The sequence below is a fragment of the Etheostoma spectabile genome, chromosome 16 (assembly GCF_008692095.1).
Source record: "Etheostoma spectabile isolate EspeVRDwgs_2016 chromosome 16, UIUC_Espe_1.0, whole genome shotgun sequence".
Classification (NCBI taxonomy): domain Eukaryota; kingdom Metazoa; phylum Chordata; class Actinopteri; order Perciformes; family Percidae; genus Etheostoma; species Etheostoma spectabile.
The window spans coordinates 7,232,272-7,246,320 of NC_045748.1; positions in this window are offsets into that span (position 1 = coordinate 7,232,272).

The window sequence follows — 14,049 nt, forward strand, 5'->3', positions numbered from 1 at the left end:
ATAAGTTCACTTATTTTAGGGTTTTGCACTGACCTATTGCATCAGTTCTTATTCTTGCAGTCCAACTCCACGGCTCAAACCAGCTTACATTCAGATACAAAGCCAAAAGAACCCTGCTGTTGTTTTGGGGGTAAATGAGGACCTTTGTTCTTTTTGTGCTCCTTCTGCAGAGAAGTGGATGATTAATATGCTAGTGGTAATGGCAGAGGAGGGCAGGGATGCAATGGGTCTTCTTTCTCTAATGATTGTTTTAAGTGAGTGCTGTAATGGGCTGTGGCGATTTACAGGTCTCCTGTCGTCATGCCATTGAGTGTGCCTGGAGGGGTGAACCACAGAGTTTAGCAATTCTTTTGCAATAATATCCGACAAAATATATATTCCTACAAGATTTATATGTATGCATTTTACTCTTTTAGTTCCTGAAAACTCCAGTGTGGTTGTGAATATTTATTGCAGAGAGAAAGGGAGGGAGGTGGCCTTGTTCCAAGCTAACCTTTAACTGAGAGTGTGCATGAAGCCATGGAGGTGTGTGCTGGCAAAATGATGAATGGTGCTCACAGATAGAAAAGCTGGATGCAGTTTTTTTTTTTTACCATAAGTTGCTCAGAACTTGGACGGTACCTAGAAACAGAACTCCTGAGTTTGGATTTATCTATGCCTCTGGAGAAATATACACGAAGCAGTTATTTCTCACTTTGAAAAAGGTTATAATGTTCTCCATGGGGTCTTTTGGTGGGCAAACAAAGTGAAAGGGAGCCAGAGGGGGAGGAAAGGTGGGTAAATAGCTTCTCTAATGGAGTGCTAATCTGTGAAGGCAATCTGCGGAGAGCTGCCCCTGGCTGTGCCAGCTGGGATGATGAGACAAAGGTGACAGCATGGCAGTTATTATTAGTGGTATCATTGATCAGATAGCCGCAGCGGCAGAGTTGGAGAAAGATGATGGATTCGGTGGCCCCAGCCCAGCTAAGACATGAAGGCTGTCAGGAGCCAGTCAGCAAGGGGCTCAATGTGTCTATGTGGAGAAAAAACAGAAAGGACGAGAAATTGGGGGTGTTGTTCTGTACTTTCATGCAAATGAGGTGGGGTTTTGGCCATAGTTCAAAGATGGGTTGGCTGTATTTGACAGAAGTCATCCATCTCGGGCAGTGACACGTTCCAGATGAAAAAGTTTGTGTTTTAAAGTGGAGTCCACACAAATTGCGCTGCATGAGGTTTTGAAGTAAAGCAAGAACAATCAGTATCATTTCTCCCTCTGAAGGTTTGCCTGTTTTGATCCATTTAATCTCCCTTCTCTTTGAAAGTGTCAAATACAAACTTCCTCACTGAGACTAAGGGTGCTGGGACTAGAAGTGAGACAGAGATGACACAATGCATAAAGGAACCTAATCTAACAAAGTGTGTTGCATGGTGTGGGATCGATCTGAAAGGGCTGCACCACAATTTCATTTCTACTAATTTTCCTTGAGTTTTGTATTATTGTACAGTAAAGGACTTTACATATTGTCACATAGCAGTGTGATATCTTTCTACCACTTGAATTCTGTATAAATAACACAATTTTCCGCTGACAGATTTGCCACTTATGACTAATGCAGTTGCAAAAGTCCATCATATCCACTCAGTGAACTGAAAACAGGATTTCAGTGCCACAGATTCAGACTGTATTGCCATGTTATCAAATCAAATTTAATAAATTTATAGGTTCATGGAGCCTCGTTATCTCTGAGATTTTCATCAAAAGGTGCTATAAATTTATTCCTAATATCTGAGAATTTTATTTTTCTTGGATTGATATTTCTACAGAATACTACTATACCTGGAAGACATCTAATGTCAGTGCTGGGGCAATGAGTCAGTGGCAGTTGTAATTTTTCTTGACAGGAGGATCACACCAGAACGATTGCAATTGACAGAAGGTCAATTATATAAAAAACACAGTTGGTAAAATGACCAAAATGAACTTAGCGCACTGCTCTTAATGAGGCTTTACACCGCATGATTGAGTTTTGTCTTTGTTTTGGTCTACATGGATCTGCCTGTTCGTCAGTTTGGTCTCTCTCTCAGAGACACAAACATTTATGATTGATTTTCAGTCAATCCCTGAAATTCACAAGAAAACTATATTCATGGCATCCAATATCCAAGTATGAAAACTAGTTTTAATACCTCAATCTAAACTGACATGAACAGGTGTACGTAGAAGAATTTAAGATTCAGAAAATAAACATTTAATGCTTTCTCTCTTTATGTTTAATTTGATGAAGCCATAAAAACATGGAATATTGGGTTTGAATACTTCACTTAAGAGCTATAAAATGTCTAACAGAGCCAACCATAACGCTACTTAAAGGGCAATTCAGAGAACACTGGACGTTAGGGGTTGAATCAAGACAACATATGTAATAACTTTAGACTTATGTTCTGCAAAGCAGAGTGCACCGTGTGCAAAGCTAGCATATATATTTTAGTGTTTAATAAAGGTGCTGGAGATCTCAAAGCTCACATGGACACCGAAAAACCTTATTATTACATTGAAAAGGTTTTAAGAGATATTTAGTTGAAGGTGGATTTTGAAGCTGACACAGAATAGGTCATATTTAGGTCATTATTTCGTATTTATTTATCTGAAAAGAGCTATTATTTTCTTACAAGTTGTTACATATTTTATTTTATTACATACGTTATTTTTATACCACTGAGGCATAATAAAAGCATGTTTATTAACCTCTGAGAAGCCTGTCTGTCTGTGTTTTGAGGCCGGTCGAGTGTCCTTTTTTTTGGACATCAAAATATGGTCACCCTAGTGAAATGAGTCTCCTTTTCATAGTAAAAGAGTTGTAGTGGACTTTATCTGTATTTCATTATAGCATTTTTCACGCAATATGGGTAAGTTCTGAATGGAAAAGCTCCTGCCTGTCTGGCTCAGAGCTTCACCAGCTAGAGGGCAGAGTCGCTCTGGATCCGAGACTGGGCCAACGCACTATAGAGTCCATTCTGCTGACTCAAGACCAAACACATCTGGGCCACTTTGATGCAACACAGTGAAATATGTTTTGTTGCCATGCAGGGAAGAGAAATCAGGACAATGGATTGGTCCCTTTTTTTCTCTTTCTCTGATGACTGCACCCATCAATCAAAGCAGCTGAATTGGGCCTTGTTTGCATGCAGGGACTACACTGATGACAGTTAGGTCTTTAAACTGACTCTGCTTCATGTTCAGTGTTACTGTTATCCTCTTTCAGCTTAAATAGTTTGCCCAATCAGAGACTGTAGAGATGGGACTCAAAATCATTTCCTACCCTATGAAGTAACTAATCTCTCTGGCTCTTTGCAATTTTTTTAATGGTAAGCGCCACAGTTTTAAACATCCTGTCTGGTTATCTTTCCAATTGTGTTTTCTGCCCTGTCAGACTTTGATCTAGCGACATGGTCACATTCCCTAGATTAGTTATCAAAATGTCAAATAACTCAAAGCAATGATGCATATAGAATTTTAGAAAAAAGGGAAAAGAAATTTCATTTAACTTGCAAGGTAGCTTTGACGCCTCCATGCCCTCAATTATCCCTTTGTACCTCTAACTGTCTCCTGCCTGATCTCCCGAAGCTGTTTCCTGTCATTTAAGCATTGCACGGTCTTGGGTTCTCCTTCTATGTGGAGCATTAACACATAGAAAAGACTCTCTTCATTATACTCGACTTAGTGTTTGGTAAAGACTTAGGCCGTGATCCAATTTCTACAATTTATATCCAGTGTTTATGTAGTTTGTTCAGTAACCTTTTTTTTCTATTTTAAAAGCATGTGGATGTGATCTGCATGTGATAGGATTTAATCATATACGCCCAGCTGCATAGAAGGTTCAACCCTCGCTGTGGCCTTTTCCCTGCCTTAAACCCACCCATGATGCACTACTGATTGCTGTAGGGGAAATTGTTCACTCTGTTTTGAAGCCTATCTGCAGATGCTGCCCTTCTGTACTGAACTCTGCTATTGTGATGCACATTTGAATATTTTCTTTAAATATGCTCTGTTCTTACTCATTTTACTGCAAAGTCCAAACCTCCCACCAGAAATTCTGTGATACTAGGACAAAGGCATTGGAAAGTGCACGACATGGAGGTCTCTTCCCTCCACTTTGGCTGATGAAATTTGATGTCACACTATGTGCTTTATGTGTAAATATAAAATCCTGGAAAATAATCCCAATTTCATTTTTCGCACTGTTCAATGAACCAAATTATATAAAGTGCCTCTGCAGCACAACAAGTCATCTCATATTATCATCAAGTGGGCAAAGTGCTTCCTGCTCCTCACCATGAACTAAACTAAACTACCTAAACTGAATAAACCACTTTTTTGATAACCTTAAAGGCTTCCATAAAATTCTCAATTTATTTTTTTTCTGCTTTACATAACTGGCACAGGAATCCATTAGATTGGGGCTGATGATGCACCTGAAATCATTTTTCACCTTTCCTCCACTTAAATGGGTATCATATATTTGGTGACCTTCAATTGGTGGGATATTCGGAGGAAAGGGATTATTTTTGCCCACAAGATGTTGAGTCAAAATTGACTTGGGCAGTTGCCACTGTAGGTAGAAAAAAGACAACTTTCCCATCAACAGTGTACATTAGTCAAGTCAAGTCAATTTCATTTATATAGCCTAATATCACAAATATTAAATTTGCCTCAAGGGGCTTTAAAATCTGTAGAGTAGACAACACCCTCTGCCCTTTTGACCCTCGCGTCAGATAAGATAAAAACTCCCCAAAAAAACCTTTAACAGGGTACACAATGGAAGAAACCTCAGGAGAAGCAACAGAGACGGGATCCCTGCCCCTGGACGGACAGACTAGGTTTGAATGATATCGTATGAAAACATGTGCGTATTATATTCTACCAAATTAGGCGACTGCTAGCTTTACTGTTAAATTTAGCTGGGAAAGGGGACTGTGAGCGGTCTTTTAAGAGGCCGTTGCAGCTGAGTTTAGCCGACAAAAGGTGACTTGAGCTGGCGACAGTGCACCAAAAAGCTTAGTTAAGACACCAAAACGGCTAGTTAAGATTAGAAAAAAAAAATTATGGGTTGTATTAAAACAACGGCCCCTTAAGAAGTACTCCCAGGTAACAAACATGCATTTTCTTTTCCCTTCCCCTGCTTGAAAGCATGCTTTATGACCCACCCATCCACCCTGACCCCCTCCCTTTGTGGACAAGAGCAGTGTGGTGCGTAAAGCAATAAACGTGGAATGCGTTCAAATTAAGATGCATTACTAGATGTGCGAATGGTTCATGAGAAGAACCTGTGTGTGTACAAAAGGGAAGCACATAATTCACACAGATAGGAGTTTGGAGTTAGGAGGGAGAGAGAGAGAGAGAGAGAGAGAGCGAGAGAGAGAGAGACAGCTGGGACTGGCTGTGCTTTAGTCATTAGTTGTGTTCTTTTTTGTCTTTGAATTATGGTGTCACAAAGCATTTCTTTATCTACTGTATGTCTTGGTATCTTCGAGAAAAACTTTGAACATAGGTGGTACTATTTGGCCTTACATATCGCTGCAATTCAAAGGTCCTCTTGAAAAAATAACTCGCTATGGTCATGTTGTTGTTTCACACTGTCCTAGAACTGACATATGCAATACATAAACATTTTCACAGTTTAGAATAGTAATGGGACATTTTATCCAACAGTCAAGGACATGTACAAATCAAAATCAAAGGTGAACAAATTGATGCAAGCAAAAGAAAACCAAGCAAACTGAAACTGAAAAACACAGAAAACAAGACAAATGGACCGGACAAAGAAAGCAAGATGGGTTTTATATATGCTGATATATGCAGATTAAAAAGCCGGGTGGGGGGGGGAATCTTATTTAAAAAGATGAGTCTTCAGTTTACTTTCAGTTTTTTTACTTAAAAAAACAACAGCAGATGCAAGATGCAGAGGCAATGAAATGCTCAGGACACAGAAAGCCTTCCCCATAGAGGGAAAGATACACAAGCAAACAGGCAGTGGAGCAAAGACAAGAAAACTTAAAAAAAATAAAAATAAATGTATAATGAATCTGTTACCCAACCTCAGAGTTACATGATGAAGCCAGAAAAAGCCTTTCAGGACAAAGCCTTCTCAGGAAGGCACACTGATGTTTAATCAGATCTACAGATCAACAAAAGACACTTTTATGAGGTTTGATAAGGTACAGGAACATATCTTGAATAAGATTAGTCTACAGCCATGAAAGTGCCTCTGTGAGGCTGATCTCAGGCACAGCGGTGCTCAGAGCTAAATGTTAATGTCTGCCTGCAACACGCTCACACTACCAATACTAACATGCTGATGTTAAGCAGGTATAATGTTTACCACGTTGACTATTTTCATTTCGCATGTTAGTGTACTAATATTTGCTAGACAAAAAGTCAGACGACCACCAAAGGTGTTTCAATTGATCCTGTGGGGAACATGAATGTCTGTACCAAATTCATTCAATGAATAGGTGTTGAGATATTTCACTCAAAACCAGAAATGCCAACCCCATGGTGCCACAAGAAGAAAGGTCAGAGGATCACCAAAGATAGTAGGATTCATCATATGGGAACCATGAACGCCTGTATACAATTTCCCATTGAATAGTTGTCAGGATAGTTCCTCAAAGCTTAATATTTCAACCTGCTGGTAGCGCTTGATTCAAAGTCACCAGAATCAGTAGGATTTGTCCTCTGGGGACCATGAATATCTCTATTCAATACCATGGCAATCCATTTGGTAAAATATTTCAGTCTGTACCAAGGTTGACCCACATCCCCATCCCTGGAGCATCCTAGCATAGCTAAAATACCACACAAGTCAGAGAACAGTGATGGGCTTGAATGCATATTTGCATAGAAGTGCAACATCTGCATTGTTGCAGGATGTAAACCTCATTAGTCAGAGTATAAACTATCATTTGCATTAAAAAGACTACTGAATTTCTAAATTGCAACAACATATGGTGAATTATTTAAATTAAAACATTAAGCCTTTGTCACCTTAATACTAGTACAAGACCAACTACATTTCAGTGTATGTTGTGGACAATAGTGGTACGTAATTATTGTCAGATACAAGCCAAAAACTAATTACATTTGGTATGCTTTGTACCCATTTAATTACATATTTTATCAATAGTGTATACTTGCATTTTATAATATTAAATTAAACACAATAGTAGATAAATCCCTAAGTTAGTACACAAGCTAAAATAATTAAAAAGAGGCAGTGAAAGGTAAAGTGTTGCCAGTGAGGATAATTGCACGATATGCTGAATAAACTGTCTGATTAAATCTTGCTTTTTGCGTTTGTGTCAGTCTAAAGCAGGAAACCTGTTTCATCTCCCCCCCACCCCCTCCCCCCAGAGCCGCTTACTATTCAGCAGGATGCTCTTCGCAATGAATGAGAGTCTTAATTGCACAGAGTCCTCCAGAGCCAAATGAATCATAAAATACATCCATATGTGATTGTGTTACCACAGTGCTGACTAAACAATAGGCTGGCTGCATTTATGTCATGGTGTTGTGGTCAGCGGTTGCATGGTAACCTCTTCAGTACAAGACAATTTTCATCTTGGTTGAAGTGGGGAAAAAAGGACATTAGAGATGAGTGTCAGGTGATATTTTTACGTTTCAAAAGCTTTGATCAACAAACTCATATTGGCTAAGCATTTTGTTTCTTTTACGCAAAGAAACTAGCTCGGGCTTGTGTTTTATAAAATTGTAGCTAATTAAAGTGTAACTCTCGCCAAAATGCAACCTTTTTGTGAATGTAACACAGTCAAACTTTCATTTAAACGCATAATTCAGACGGAAGCACCACTTTTAAGAAGGACCGTATTTTTGTTTTTCGGTTAAATGTTGAATGTTAAATTTTTTTGAATGGGAGTGCTAGGGGCACTACTATGAACACATCAAAATCACTATTTTTAAAACACTGAGAAGGCTCGACACAACATGAAACTTTGCTCGAAGTACCAACAGGGTCTCTACACATGAACTCCAGCCTTAAGAACACTGTTTGTGTACACAAAGTTTACCAAAAAGAAAGATTTTGAGGGTGACACGGGAATCCATTGTCGCTCCCATCCAATCTGGAGACCACAAAAAAAACATTCCCAGCATGTCCAGATCACGTGAATGCCCCCCCAAAAAAGTCCGGTCCTGCGAGATCCTGAGAGAAAGACTACCGGATCCCGTCCTGCTCCTCTTTTGTTCTTTGTGTTGTCTAAGCAAGCTATCAAACTCTGTTGCCCCACTCCCTGTAGTATGTTTTTTTATTCCAGTGTATTTGAGTCTGGGGAGGGACTGGATTAGTATTTGACCTTCTCTCCGTTGTTTCCTCTGTTGCTGAATTTAAAATAGTATCCTGCATTGACATTGTTTGTGCACCTTTTTCCACATCTCATTCCATCCACATCATGAACGGACTCGACTCATCGGATTGCTGCCTAACTAGTATTAAGCTACATGTTTTTAAACAGTCAGATATCTCACCACTTAGTTTCCCCAGGTGGCGTAGCAACAACGCAGAAACTTCAGTTTTGCGGGTAGACCTGACAGAAATTCAGACGAACCAAAGATAGCGTTCTAGTACTGAAGTTTGCAGCTGAGTCAACCCCACACATAGGCCTATTACAGCATTAACTTCACTTTGTCTCTATGATTCAATAATGACACTGTGTAGTTTCAAATTTATTACATTTATTAAAAAAGATTTTAAACAAAATTTCTCTCATATCTTTTGGTTTCATCCCGCTTCTTCCCACTCCTGTTGATTCCAATGCTCTATCCTTCCCTATCACGTTACCAACAGTGAGATTGACTTCCATACCATATACAATTTTTCGGGACTTCCGCTCGCCCCGTGATTCGGGAGCAACTCACTTTAGCAGTTTGTTTACACTGTCCACCATTTTCCCAGTCAAAAAGAATCAATATCGACATCCAAAAACGAATGAACGGACTGTCATTCTTATATGAGGCTCCTTTTTCAACCACAAGGTCAATATTGTTTTTCACTAACAACAAAACAACGAATTATCCGTGCATTTATATAGAACCAAGCTTTAGGAGCTTTCCATCTTTACTCTCTTCCCTGTTACGTTGCATTCAGAGATCAACAATTTTTGTCTGACAAGATGGCGGATAGTGTAAACAACAACTGCTAAAGTGAGTTGTTCAAAATCTTGCTTTTTACTCAACTATGTACACAAACAATGTTCTCAATGCTCGGGGTCATGTGTAGAGCCCCTTGTAATACTTTGAGAAAAGTTTCATGTTGTGTCAAGCCTTCTTAATGTTTTAAAAATGATGAATTTAGCTAGCACAAGCTATAAGTTGCTCCCACTCGTTGACCAAAAACGAGAGTACGATAAATCTTAAAGTGGTGCTTCTGTCCTAAAATACTTTTAAACGAAAGTTTGACTCGGGTACAATCACAAAAACACCCTAGGTTTCATTTTGACGAGAGTTACGCTTTAACCTGTTAATACACTGGCTTACATATAGTTATAAACTCCTTTATCTCTTATAACACTACTGCAGAATTTCTTGATGATATTTCCTCTTTTTCAAAACTGTGAAAAACTAGCCTCAGCTGATGAATTTTCTTTTTGCAATTCAAGCATGACTGTATCAAAGTAATTTACATTTGTATCCAGCAAGATGAGAGACACACTTTAAATCTATTACTGCAATGTCAAATCCCTGCTCATCCTCTTTTTCTTCACACTAGAAAAAAAAGAAGATATATATTGTTTATTAAGCTAAACCTGGAAGATTGTACATGGTCTTTGGTTGAAGGATAGTGCTCTCCTGGCGAATGTGATTATCCGGGGGCTTTATTACCTTCTGTAAAACATTCCACACTTTAATGTGCAATAGAGCTCTTCTTTCTTTATGCTGCTGCAGTGCTCTCTCTTCTCTTCTCATTACAAACATGCTGCTCCTGCATTTGAACACCTCTCCAACCTCCTCTTCAATGGCCCCATCGCCTCTCTGAGTTTAAGCACTTTCATATGTCACTATGACACATCCAGGGACTGGAGGGTAAACACTTTGGCAGGCCATTGCTTCAACAGTTCAACAGACATTCAGACATCAGATGCCATTTGATGTCATGATTAGTGTGGTGGACGCCTTGTATACACCTGTCTGGAGTCAAACTGACACAAACATGGCAACACTGTTTTCCCCCAATGACATTTCCTTTTGAGGGTACTTGGCCTTAAATGACTTCACATGATTGAATCTGAAATAAATCTGTTTAGCACTCTGGCATGGAGTTTAATCATGACTGGCTCAGGAATTTCTGTGCCCCTTGTAATATCAGAGATAATGTTTACCAATTACCTCCGGAACTTTAAAAGGAATTGTAAAGGTAATTGATTAAATTTTTGTAAGTGCATCCCGTGGTTTGAACTGGAGGTTACAGGCGAAGAGTGTTGCAGTTAGCCTTCTAAATAGCTCGGAGTGGATCACAGAGGCCTTTAGCACTGCAGGTAAATGGGCTGCAGGGCAATCTGTTGCTGTCTCTCCCACTTAGCCAGGGACTGGAATGGGGAGCTGATGTCTGGCAGTGCTGCAAAGGGTGGGATTACAAAGACACTAAAGGGGCTTTAGCCACCGTGGTGAATAACAACTCTACGTTCTCCATGTCACAAGGCTGAAAAAGGACATCTCTTGGCTCTGGGAGAAGCCTCTCACCAAGTTGATCTATTACCAGATATGTCAGCAGGTTCTCTCATTCTCTCTCTCTCGCTCTCTCGCTCTCTCGCTCCCCCCCCCCCCCCCCCCCCCCCCCTCCCAATTTCTTTATGCTGTGTGATCCAAAAACAATCAGTATTCCTTCCTGTGCATGGACAAGCACGTCCGTGATAGTGTCAGGGTGTTTAAGCATTATTAACATATACATTCCAAGAAGCTGTCAAAACCCTGTAGTTGGGTATCAGTGTATCTGCCTTGCTTTGCATGCAAATACAGATGATTATCTCCTTCTCTCTGATGCTATAAAATGTTAAGTATTCTTTCATGACTCTGTGAATAACTTCACAACAATGATTCATCAAGCACTATTTAATTGAATCTCCTACTCAAGGTTTTTGGAATCAGTATGGAGACTGGTTGAAAGAGTATACATGAATTCAAAGGTGATGTCTACTTTGTGCCTGAAAATGATACCCTTGCTAGTCCGTTTAATTAATGCAGTTTTTCACTCATTTGTTTACACAAAGCGAGGCGCACCTCCAGTGTGTAAACAATCATTAAACTCAAATGTGGAGATTTCATTGTGGAAGGAATCATTATATTTTTTATTTGTTATTGATTTGCTGTATAGAGTTCTGCATGAAATTGTGGGAATCAGCAATAAAACCAGTTGTAATAATTATCACACTTCAATATTATGATTTGTTCTATGTTTAATGATCCATTCTAGCTCAACCAGCAGCTCACCTCTTTTGTTTTTGTCAACCAATATTACAAAGAGTGTTAAACTGACCTTTTGATTCTCCTTAACTAACAACAGACGTAAACATTTTCAATTTCAGCACTCTTTCTACGATTCCATAAATACACATTCAGCTTGTGTAACTGATGCAATCCAGGGGTTTTCAAGTACTTAGTTTCTTAGTGCAGCAAGAACATTGTACTATGTGGCATGCATTACGTAAGAGAAATTGGGATTATACATGTAAAGTTGTGCCATTTTTTTTTTTTTCATTGCCAATATGCATGGTTAATCAGAAGAGGGAGCTTGGCGTGTTATTCTCTATTGTACTTCTCTGTTGCTTTGATCGCATTTGCTTGCTGCCATCATGGACTACAACTCTAGGGCACGGCCTCAACGTCATCGTTCTCAGCCACTCCCTCTGTTTGCTGATTGGAAAGCCAAAGATTTGGCTGGATAAAACCCAACACTATATTGCGAACCCAGATGTAGTACTGAAGGGAAATGAAAATTGAGCTTAAGTACGTAGGAAGGCAGAGCCAGGCTAGGGTTGTTGCTGATTAAATCAAGTTTGACCACAGTGCACTAAATGTAGTAAAGGTGGACCCATTAACCACATGGATGGCAGTGTGAGCATAAAGGTATTTACTTTTTATTCAGGAATGGAAGATATTCTTTCTTTAGATTTAATGGCTATATTGCTGGTCATGAACTTTGCAAGTTGAGTCTGCCACATCAAATTGGACGGTCACTCAGTATTACCTGCTCGGCAGCGTATAATAGCAGCTGATGACAGTTCAGCCTTGATCGGAGCATTTTCCCTGACTGCCTGTTGTTGGTAATGGCTGAGGGAGCAGTGCAGTGGGCAAGTAAAGATCATGGCAGGTTAGCATTATTCTCCCATTGTGGGGGAAAGGTCTCTCTTGAAGACCAATAAATGTTAATTACTCTACTCTGACATCGGCCGGAGAAAGCAGCCGGAGCAGCAAGAAGAGGGCCTCAGGATGGAATTACTGCTGAGTCTCTGATTGTGTTTGCAATTGTGACTATTTATTTGTTAGTTTGTTTACATTAAAGTCTAAGAAGACCACAATCTACATGATTGAAATACTTATTGAAAACGTGAAAAGACTGTACACAGTAAAGTACTCAATTGTGGAGTTGTGGAGACCATTAAAATGTTTTTCACCACTTCCGTGTCCAGGATCTTTCGTTCGGCCTGAAATCATGGTTTGATGAAGCATGGGGGTCTGTTTCAAAAAGGAGGTTTAACAAACTCTGAGTCTAACCCTGATCTCTGAGATGATTTACCCTAAGATGGGAAACCCTGAGTTTGTTGTTCCAGAACAGCTGTTTTGAGTTGGTTCAATCAACTCAGAGTAGGTTGACTCAGAGTTAAGCACGGAGCCATGATACTACGATTCACCATGGCAACAACCACAAACTAACTGGTTGGCGGAAATACTCATGCGCACATACGAGTTTGAACATGTATTTAGTTAAAAAAAAAGAACACAGCGGCAAATTGCTGCTTAAGTCAATGCGTAAGCTCTAATGTAGTGTATTAATTTCATATTTAATCGCTGCAAACCCAGTGAACTGAGGAGCTTTAAAAATGAATGCCGAAAATGTGAACAAGACAACATCATTTTTTAGATCATATTCTCCATACAGTTGTCCTCATTAATCAATACAGATCAGCTAACAGCCTCACACCAAGTCAGCGGTAAGGATATGATACAGCTAATCAATACTTCAGTGATTTGGCCTGGAAGACAACACATGCTCTGTGTGTGAACCAGCTGATGTATCCTAGAGAAATACTAATAAGAGAAAAGCTGGACTCACAAGAGGAGAAATCCTCTCCTCACATTATCATAACCTGGTGCAGTGTGTGTGTGTGTGTGTGTGTGTGTGTGTGTGTGTGTGTGTGTGTGTGTGTGCGCGTGTGAGGGTGGGAGAACAAAAAAAAGACAATTAGGGAATAAAAAGATGAACCATTATTAGATATTTATGATTGTTTTAAAAAAAAAAATACCATCACGGTTAAATTGTGTCTAAATGTGTTTTTGGGGCCAATCAAGTTGTCATCAACTCTTTGTAATTTCCTATGTGAGCTATAATACACTACAAATTGTCCTGATTTGTGAACAGAGAGTTGAAAAACAACAATGCGAGGCAAAGTATTATCATGTCTATACCACTCATTAACCTTGAAAGGACGTCAAACTAATTACAGTTTGTTAATGGTCAGTTTAACCCATGCTTAGGTCAAATCCACTAGTGAAAGATACACTAATGCAACATATCATGAAGCCCAAGTACTGTTGCTATGGCGACCTGTAGTTTAGGGGGGGGTGGATGTGTTAATGTAGTACATTCTAAAGGTCCCATTCATTTTCTGCATATACAATGCAAAATGACTCGCAGATGGAGCTGTTGAATGGTGAGGAAACTCTCAGCTGAATTATTAATATAAAAGATTATCAACCGTGAAAATGTCTGCTTCTTTGATGAAAAGGTAAAAGATAAAAGCCTGTGAATGTAACAAAAATAAATGTCAGCTATGACTTTC